We start from the raw sequence: 9,505 nt of genomic DNA, 5'->3' as shown, positions 1-9,505 counted from the left end.
CCTGGGGGAGGGGGGGAGGTTTCTTTGATTTCTGCTGTGTTCTGGATACATCTGCATTTGACAAGTTTCTTGCAAACAGGCTTGTGATTACTGTTTATCATCACAATTATGGGTTCTGCCATCTCATGTAGATGGTGCATCACAGTACATACAAAAAATTGGTGGCAAGATGAATCCACTGAAAACACCAGAAGCATTTGTCTCTTGGTGTGTAATATATCCTTACTGGCCCGTTAGAGTGGCTTTTCTTCCTTTACCCTTCCTCTTTCCCAACCCCTCACCCCACTTCTCAGCTCCCGAGGTCCATCTCGAATCTTTGCTGGTCAACTTGGCATTTGTGCCTTATCGGGGGAGGGGGGAGTTAATCACACACAAGTGGTCAGAAATGCCTGCTCACTTCAGTTTACCATAACTCCTGCACTTAACTCAATCGACTTGAGAATGGTCCAGGACGGACTGAAACGTCGTCGTCCCTTCACCTTCTAGTGTGTGGTCTGGTCAACATCCTGCACTTATCTAGTTTCTATAATTTCTGGCCTATATCTATATGTATAAAACGGACTGTGTCTGTCTCTGTCCAAGGGTGGAGGCCAAATGCTGAAACTTTACAGATTTATTGGTTATTATATGAGAAGTGTAATATGTCGCGGTCAGCTCCCTTGCCCCTTTCATAAAGTAGGGGGATGTGAAATACTTTGCACAGAGTCTGCAGAGTTCAGCCTCTGTTTAAGTAGTGTGTTAAGATATTGACTTACAAAATGTATGTTCAAATGAGAGATTTGCATTCTTGGTGCAAACGTTTGGTTATAGTAACACTGCTGCACAAAGTCACAGACCAACTGGGCTGTAATGGATATGTGGGCCTGCAGGCTGCTCCAGGCAACAGCCTGTTGGACAAGTCAAAACTCCCAGAACCTCAAGCAGGTACAATCTAGATATTGTGAAAATAGTTAATGGAGGGGGAAGGGGGAACAGTGAGAGGGGTATGTGGAGGGAGGAGATGGGGTGGGCCTATGTTGGGGAGACCTGGGTAGATGTGTGTGTGTGGGGGGGGGGAGAATATGGAAAGGGTGTTTTCTGGGGGAAGCCCCATTGGCTCCCCAGAGCTATCCAGGCTGATATGGATATGTATAACTTTCTGGCATCAATGTGCATGGAGTTCTTGCCTACTGGGGACCACGAGGCAAAACCTGGCTTCCCCCTCAGAGAGGCACGAAGAGCAATGGCATATAGAAACCCCCGTGTGGTTGGGAGCATTCTACGTCTGCCATTGACCGGGTCTGGCACCCAGAAAGATAGGTGCCCCAAAACAAATCCCTATTCTGGTGAAAATATTGCTACCGAAAGCCAAAAGTGGACAGAACTCCTTAACGAAAATTGACAAACGAGCATAACGTCATCACGCCGCGCCACTGTCTGCACAACTCCCACCCCCTCCCCTCCCCAGGAGGGGGAACAAGGCGTCCCAGACCCTGCGCTGGCGATCCAACTGGCAGTTCTTGGCTGGTGTACTCCTGGTGTAGTCTTGTGCCTCTGGCTCCTACATTTTGTCTGTTCTGTGTCTTGTGGTATGGCTCACACACCACCTGTAGAGACCGGAATAATATTCTATAGTACTCTAGCTGCATGCGCCTAGGATTTCCTTCCCTAGGTGCTCAGTAAATACTGCCCTTGGGGCCACCTTCCATAAGTTACCTTGGGGTCTACCTCCGCTGTGTCTTTTACTGCTCAGTACTTGGCCACTCTTGGAGTCAGCTGGGGTCTTTGTCGCCCTTATTTGCCTCTGGGTAGGAGGTAGTTTTTGTCATTTGTTGGGGCGTAGGGTACTTCACAGTTAGTTATCACCTATTATAGCCGCTGGCTCTGTTCCACCTGGGTACGTTGTCCTCTTGCAGGTATATTTTTGTTTTTGTTTCCTGCCAGGTGGGGGGGTCTGCTTTTGGTTGGTTGCCCCCCATTTATATTCGGGTCCTTCTCTTGTATACATCTGTGTTTTTGGTAGTTACCCCCTGCTTGGACCCTGTGAGTGGACATGTCCCAGGGGTTCAACTTTAGAAGTTTGCTTGGTAGTTTTGGGTTCTGGTTTGCAGTACCCTGCTTGAGCTTCCCTTAGTGTGTTACCAAGGCTAAGGGTCCTGGGAAACCCTGCGGGGGGGGGGGGGGGCTACGTGGTTCGATGGTGACAATCACCAGGTGTGCCTCTGCCATGCTGCCTGTAGGGGAGGAGGTGGCTCTTTTGATCCGGAGTCGTGCGACGTTTGTCGTTGGGACGTGCTCCAGTTCACCCTTGTTACTGATCGTGATCTGTGGGTGCAGGTAGCATCTGCGTTGCATAATAGTTTCTGTTGCTGCAACGCGATGGGTTGGTTGTTTCCCCGGATGCCCCGGGACTGCCCCTTTTTGTTTCAGGGACCCAGATTTTGGGGTGGGAGTAGCTTCAACTTTGGTAGCTTGCTTTCCCTTCTGTTGTGTGTCCAGTTTCCCCCCCTCCCCCCTCTCTCCTCCTCCCCTCCTCCCCCCTCTCCCCTCCTCCCCTCCTCCCCTCCTCCCCCCTCCTCCCCCCTCTCCCCTCCTCCCTTCCCCTTGCTTCCGGCTCCAACCAATCTGCGGGTTCGGAGGCAGGGTAGGGTCTAGTTGGTGTTGAGACTCGGGTGGTTTCATGGGTGTCCCCTTCCGGGGTGGCAGTAGAGGCATTCGAGCCTGTTCCTCCTGCTGATGCATATGGATCTGACCAGTGGGCCCCTTCTTTAGTGTTTTCGGCTGCTCCAGCTTTTTCTTGTGAGGCTGGAACTTTGGGGGGACAGCTCGGCTCAGGGTCCTTGGAGTGGGGTTCCTGGTGCAGGGGAAGGGTTGACTAGGGGGCCTAGGGCCCCGTTGGACCCCGCCTGGGTTTTAGTACCCTCGGAGTAGGGCTTGGTGTTGCAAGGAGAAGGGTTCTCCTTTGCTCCCTCCTTATTTTTTTTTTTTTAATATTATATATACAAGAGTTGTTACATTCTTGTACAGCCACTAGTATGCGTAGCGTTTCGGGCAGGTCCCTGGAATATGATCCCTGCCACGAAGAATCGTTTTTACAACCAAGTACACATTTTACTGTTGAGTTAAACAGAGGCTACAGTAAAGGATTTGTGCCCAGTCAGTCCTCCCCGGTCAGGATACGAACCCATGACATTAATTGGAATTGGCGTCTACCCCTTCCCGGGTTCAGTTCCGTGTTCCTGCGAGTTCCTCGGTAACATCCTTCCAGAAGTTTTCGGTTTTCTGCATCCCATCACGTGTTGCAGGAAGCTCTTGCAGCTTACCGTCTGTGCGCCCTAGTTTGTTTTTGTGACGGATCCGCATTCCTTTGTGTACAGATCTTCGTGTCGTTACTGGGATTGTTATGATATTCTGGAGTCGTCCTGGTTAGCAGACTGCCCACTCTTCTCATTGGGGCTGCGCACTTGAGTGGAGGGAGGCTCAGACGGCGTTGCTGGTTCCTGGGAGGCGAATTTGAGCATCTCGATGCGTGTTTGTTCGCTCCTGCCCTTCTGTGGGATGTTGGCTTGCTGCAGCTTCATGGTCAGGTGCCTTCCCATCGTCTGCATTTTTGGAGCTGTTCATGCCTCTTTTATGGGGCGCAGTTCTCGGTTTTTTGCTTCTCGACTCGCTTGTCGGCTGGCAGTGCTTGCTTCTTCTTTGGAATCCACTTGGGACCTGGCTCTTTGGTTGTCTTTACCTTTTTGTCCATTGCTGTTTGCAGAGTCTGCAGTTGTGCAGTATCTGCAGGGTGCTTTGCCTAGTTGCTGTCCTATGTCGAGCTTGTTGGTCCTCCAGGGGGCTCATTGGGGGCCTTCCCAGAAGGGTCGTGTCGGGGCTCGGGTTTCTTCCTGTCGTGGTAGGCTAGTGGTGTCGGATTCGGAGCAGGTGCAGCCTTCGGTTCCCTCTTTTCTGGTTGGTGCGGGGATCTCCCTGTGCACCGTTTAGGTTCTCGTATGGTGTATCGGCTTTTTCTCGGTTCGGCCCATTGACAGGACAATGGGGGGAGGTTTGCTGTGTTTGCTCGTGCCTGGTCCCATGATTTTTGGGCCCTTCGTTTCGTGCGGCCTGCGGTGGCGTTGGGTGGCTCCTCCTCCTTCGGGAGGTTCGGGGTTGGTGGGGTGGGCCTCTTCTCCTGCACTCTGTCGAGTCGTCTCAGAGTGGGTTCGCTTGGGTATCGTCAAAATGACCTCGTTTCGCAGGTGGGTTCTCTCCTGTCCCCGAAACCTTGAAATGGGACTGCACGGGCCTGTGGTTCATCCTGGACTTGTCCCGTTTGAACCCATGGGTTATTGCCCCTCCTTTCGGATGACTACTCTTTCCCAGGTCAGTCTTCTGTTGCAGCCAGATGCTTGGATGATGTCCCTGGACCTCAAGGACTCATATTGGTGCGTCCCGATTCATCCGAGGTTCAGGGACTGGCTCAGTTTTGTTGTGAGGCGTTGAGGTTACTGCTTTCATATTGCCTTCCAGTCAACTTGAGTCTGGTGCCTCACGTTTTCACGTGCCTTACTAGGGTCGTGATAGCCTGTCTGCGTCTGTTAGGTGTTCGGGTTCTAACCTACCTCGGCGTCTGGCTGATTTGGGCTCCCAGCCAGTCCGTGTGTTTGCTTGCCAGGGTTCTTTTCCAGCTCGCTGAGTTCAGGTTCCTGGTGAACTGGTGGAAGCCCCATCTGGTTCCCTGTCAAGTTTGGTTTTGGCTGGGTCTTATGTGGGACACTCGGACTGCTTCCTTGTCTCTTCCTCAGGTGGTTCTGCTTCACCTGCATTTCCATCTTCGTCTGTTCCTGAGGGGCTCCCGGGTTATGCGGCGGTTGCTCAAGGGTTTGTGCGAGAGCCTGAATTTTGCCATGGTAGTATGCCCGCCGCTTCCCAAGTGGTGAGCAGAATTCAAGCCGCATATATGCACAGTAAGCTTGCTTAAACTCTTAAGTCAAATGTACAAAAGAACTCACTCCTGTGAACTGACTCGAACCTTGGAAAGCCAGGGTGTTTGCGCACCCTGACATAACCAGTACCCTTTACCTCCATACCACGCAGATCATTACAAGAGATTGAAATTTAGTTGAAAGTAATGTGAAGGGTCGATGAAAATTAACTCCGATATCTTAGCCATGACTACCCGCCAAACACACACCGAAACTATGACATTGGTACAACGTTTGAACAAGTTTTAACACCACCCAACCAATTATAACAACCAATATAGCAAGTTGTAACAACGTTCTAATACGTCATAAACACGTTAAGCCAAAATGTAACAAGTTTATTACACGTTGTAACAAGCGGAAAATAGAGACAGTTACGGTTTGTGTTTGCAGGGTAGTGTCATTGGGAGGTTGAATTCTGTCGCGAATATAGTCCCGACTTTCAACCTTTTTTAATGATCTGCATGGTCTAACAAAGGTCATGAACAATTTCTTTAGTATTTCTCCTTCCATGTATTTAAAAGCAATTCTGAAGTTAGAAAGTGTGGCATAGGCTCCTCGCACAATGTTCTTAATGTGGTCCTCAGGTGACCGTTTTCTATCTAGAACCACCCCTAGATCCCTTCCTTTGTCAGAATTCTTTAAAGATTTCTCACATAATTTATAGGTTGTGTGGGGTCTATGTTCTCCAATTCCACATTCCATAACATGGCATTTATTCACATTAAATTCCATTTGCCAAGTGGTGCTCCATATACTTATTTTGTGCAGGTCTTCTTGAAGGGCATGACAATCATCTAGGTTTCTATCTTCCCTATTATCTTAGCATCATCAGCAAACATGCTCATGTAATTCTGTATTTCTACTGGTAGATCGTTTATGTAGACACTGAACATTACTGGTGCAAGAACTGAACCCTGTGGAACTCCACTCGTAACATTCCTCCAATCCGATACCTTGCCTCTGATTACTGCCCTCATTTTTCTGTCGGTTAGGAAATTTTTCATCATGTTAGTAGCTTACCAATCACTCCTCCACCAGAACAACCTCTTATTGGGAACTCTGTCGAAAGCCTTTTGTAGGTCCAGATAGATGCAGTCGACCCAACCATCTCTTTCCTGTAAAATCTCTGTGGCTCGATCATAAAAACTGAGCAAGTTCATTACACAGGATCTTCCAGATCGGAAACCATACTGTCTGTCTGATATTATATCTTTTCCTCAAGGTGTTCTACCCATTTAGTTTTAATTATTTTTTCCAATATTTTGACTATTACACTTGTCAATGATACAAGTCTATAATTAAAGGGGTCTTCCCTGTTTCCACTTTTGTAGATTGGAACTATGTTAGCTTTTTTCCACACATCAGCTACAACTCCTGTACACAGGGATGCCTGAAAAATCAGTTGAAGTGAAATGCTGAGCTCAGGTGCACATTCTCTCAGAACCCATGGTGAAACTCCATCTGGACCAACTGCTTTGTTCTTACTTAGTTCCTTGAGCATTTTTTCCACTTCATCTCTAGACATCTCTATGTGCTCTATGTTGTTCCCTGGAATTCTTATTGTCTGGTTCCCTACAGATTTCATTTTGTACAAACACACTTTGGAACTTTTTGTTTAGTGTTTCACACATTTCCTTTTCATTTTCCGTGAATCTATTTCCCATTTTCAACCTCTGAATATTATCCTTTACCTGCAATTTGTTGTTTATGAATTTATAGAATAGACCTGGTTCTGTTTTACATTTGTCTGCAATCCCTTTTTCAAAATTTCTTTCTGCCTCTCTCCTCACTGCCGTGTAGTTGTTTCTCGCATCTTTGTATCGCTGGTATGTTTGGGGGTTTGGCCTCTTCCTATATTGATTCCATTTTTGTGTCTTTTGGTCTCTGGCCCTCTCGCAATTTTTATTGAACCAATCCTGTTTCCTAGTTCTGCATCTCTGTTTTGGTATAAATTTTTTTGTGCCTTTATCATATATTTCTCAAAACTTGACATACATCTCATTCACTTTCTTGTCCAGCATCAAGTCTGTCCAATTATACTCACTAAAAAAATTTCTAAGGTGGCCGTAATGTCCTCTCCTGAAGTCAGGTTTTTCAACTGCTTCAACCTCCTTATTTTCTTCCAGACTATAACGCATTGCATACTTTATTCCCAAAAAGACATATTCCCAAAAAGACGTGTGTGTGTAATTACCTAAGTGTAGTTATAGGATGAGAGCTACGCTCGTGGTGTCCCGTCTTCCCAGCACTCTTTGTCATATAACGCTTTGAAACTACTGACGGTCTTGGCCTCCACCACCTTCTCACTTAACTTGTTCCAGCCGTCTACCACTCTATTTGCGAAGGTGAATTTTCTTATATTTCTTCGGCATCTGTGTTTAGCTAGTTTAAATCTATGACCTCTTGTTCTTGAAGTTCCAGGTCTCAGGAAATCTTCCCTGTGGATTTTATCAATTCCTATTACTATTTTGTACGTAGTGATCATATCACCTCTTTTCCTTCTGTCTTCTAGTTTTGGCATATTTATAAGACAAAATAAGTACATATATGGAGCACCACTTGGCAAATGGAATTTAATGTTAATAAATGCCATGTTATGGAATGTGGAATGGGAGAACAGACCCCACACAACCTATATATTATGTGAGAAATCTTTAAAGAATTCTGATAAAGAAAGAGATCTAGGGGTGGTTCTAGATAGAAAACTATCACCTGAGGACCACAAAGAATATTGTGCAAGGAGCCTATGCTATGCTTTCTAACTTCAGAATTGCTTTTAAATACATGGATGGCGATATACTAAAGAAATTGTTCATGACTTTTGTTAGGCCAAAGCTAGAATATGCAGCTGTTGTGTGGTGCCCATATCTTAAGAAGCACATCAACAAACTGGAAAAGGTGCAAAGACATGCTACTAAGTGGCTCCCAGAACTGAAGGGCAAGAGCTACGAGGAGAGGTTAGAAGCATTAAATATGCCAAAACTAGAAGACAGAAGAAAAGTAGGTGATATGATCACTATATACAAAATAGTAACAGGAATTGATAAAATCGACAGGGAAGATTTCCTGAGACCTGGAACTTCAAGAACAAGAGGTCATAGATTTAAACTAGCTAAACACAGATGCCGAAGAAATATAAGAAAATTCACCTTTGCAAATAGAGTGGTAGACGGTTGGAACAAGTTAAATGAGAAGGTGGTGGAGGCCAAGACCGTCAGTAGTTTCAAAGCGTTATATGACAGAGTGCTGGGAAGACGGGACACCACGAGCGTAGCTCTCATCCTGTAACTACACTTTGGTAATTACACCCCCCCCCCCTACCTGCCTGCATTTGGGTGAGGTGATATGTTACAACAGTTTTGAATGAGGTGAAAACAAACTTTCATCACAAGACAGAACACGAAACAATGGGTATAATATTTTGTAAGCTAAAGGGAAGAATGAAAGTAACTGCAAAGGGCCTATTGGCCCATATTTCTTGATGCTTCTATATTGGTGCGGAGTCTTGAAGTGGGTAGAATATAGTTGTTCATTAATTGGCTGTTGATTGCTGGTGTCGACTTCTTAATGTGTAGTGCCTCGCAGATATCAAGCTGCCTGCTATCGCTGTATCTATCGATGATTTCCGTGTTTTTTGTTAAGAATTCTCTGGTGATGGTCTGGTTGTGGGAAGAGATTATATGTTCCTTAATGGAGCCCTGTTGCTTATGCATCATTAATCGCCTGGAAAGAGATGTTGTTGTCTTGCCTATATACTGAGTTCTAGGCAAGGCATAGACAATATATAGGCAAGACAACATCATCTCTTTCCAGGCGATTAACGATGCATAAGCAACAGGGCTCCATTAAGGAACATACAATCTCTTCCCACAACCAGACCATCACCAGAGAAGTCTTAACAAAAAACACGGAAATCATCGATAGATACAGCGATAGCAGGCGGCTTGATATCTGCGAGGCACTACACATTAAGAAGTCGACACCAGCAATCAACAACCAATTAATGCACAACTATATTCTACCCACTTCAAGACAATGTACCAATATAGAAGCATCAAGAAATATGGGCCAACAGGCCCTTTGCATTTACTTCCATTCTTCCCCTTTAAATTTACCCAATATTACCCAATATTTTGTGTTCTATCTTGTGTTGAAAGTTTTTCACCTCATCCAAAACTGTTGTAGCATATCACCTCACTCAAATACAGGTACTGTATATAAAATGAAAAGCCATTTGAATTATAGCATAGTAGAACTGTTTAGTGTTTGCAGGTTATAGTTGTGTGTGTGTAAACTAAAGTCTTTGAAAATGTAATAAGTTATTATGAAACGCGTTCAAGTGTCGCGTCAGACTAGAAATAAAAATGAATTTTGGAGAATTGATTTTTCAATTACCATCGACAGTGAAAACAAACATAAGAAATGTTAAGAAAATTCGTGTTAGAATTATTAATCTTACTTTTTCGGTCATATTTAATAATATATGTCTACAGGAAAGACTGCTACCAAAATATATATGTATACTGTATGTATGTATGTATGTATGTATGTATGTA

General features: G+C 45.4%; 1 protein-coding gene across 1 annotated transcript in view; it reads left to right on the top strand.

Annotated features, from left to right (window-relative positions):
• The window catches only part of LOC123760890 (cation-dependent mannose-6-phosphate receptor), a gene marked incomplete in the record, with an annotated part of 87,332 nt that overhangs the window by 29,846 nt on the left and 47,981 nt on the right, over positions 1 to 9,505 (top strand).

This window comes from Procambarus clarkii, chromosome 22, assembly GCF_040958095.1.
Source record: "Procambarus clarkii isolate CNS0578487 chromosome 22, FALCON_Pclarkii_2.0, whole genome shotgun sequence".
Taxonomy (NCBI): domain Eukaryota; kingdom Metazoa; phylum Arthropoda; class Malacostraca; order Decapoda; family Cambaridae; genus Procambarus; species Procambarus clarkii.
This window is presented reverse-complemented; position numbering and strand designations above follow the sequence as displayed.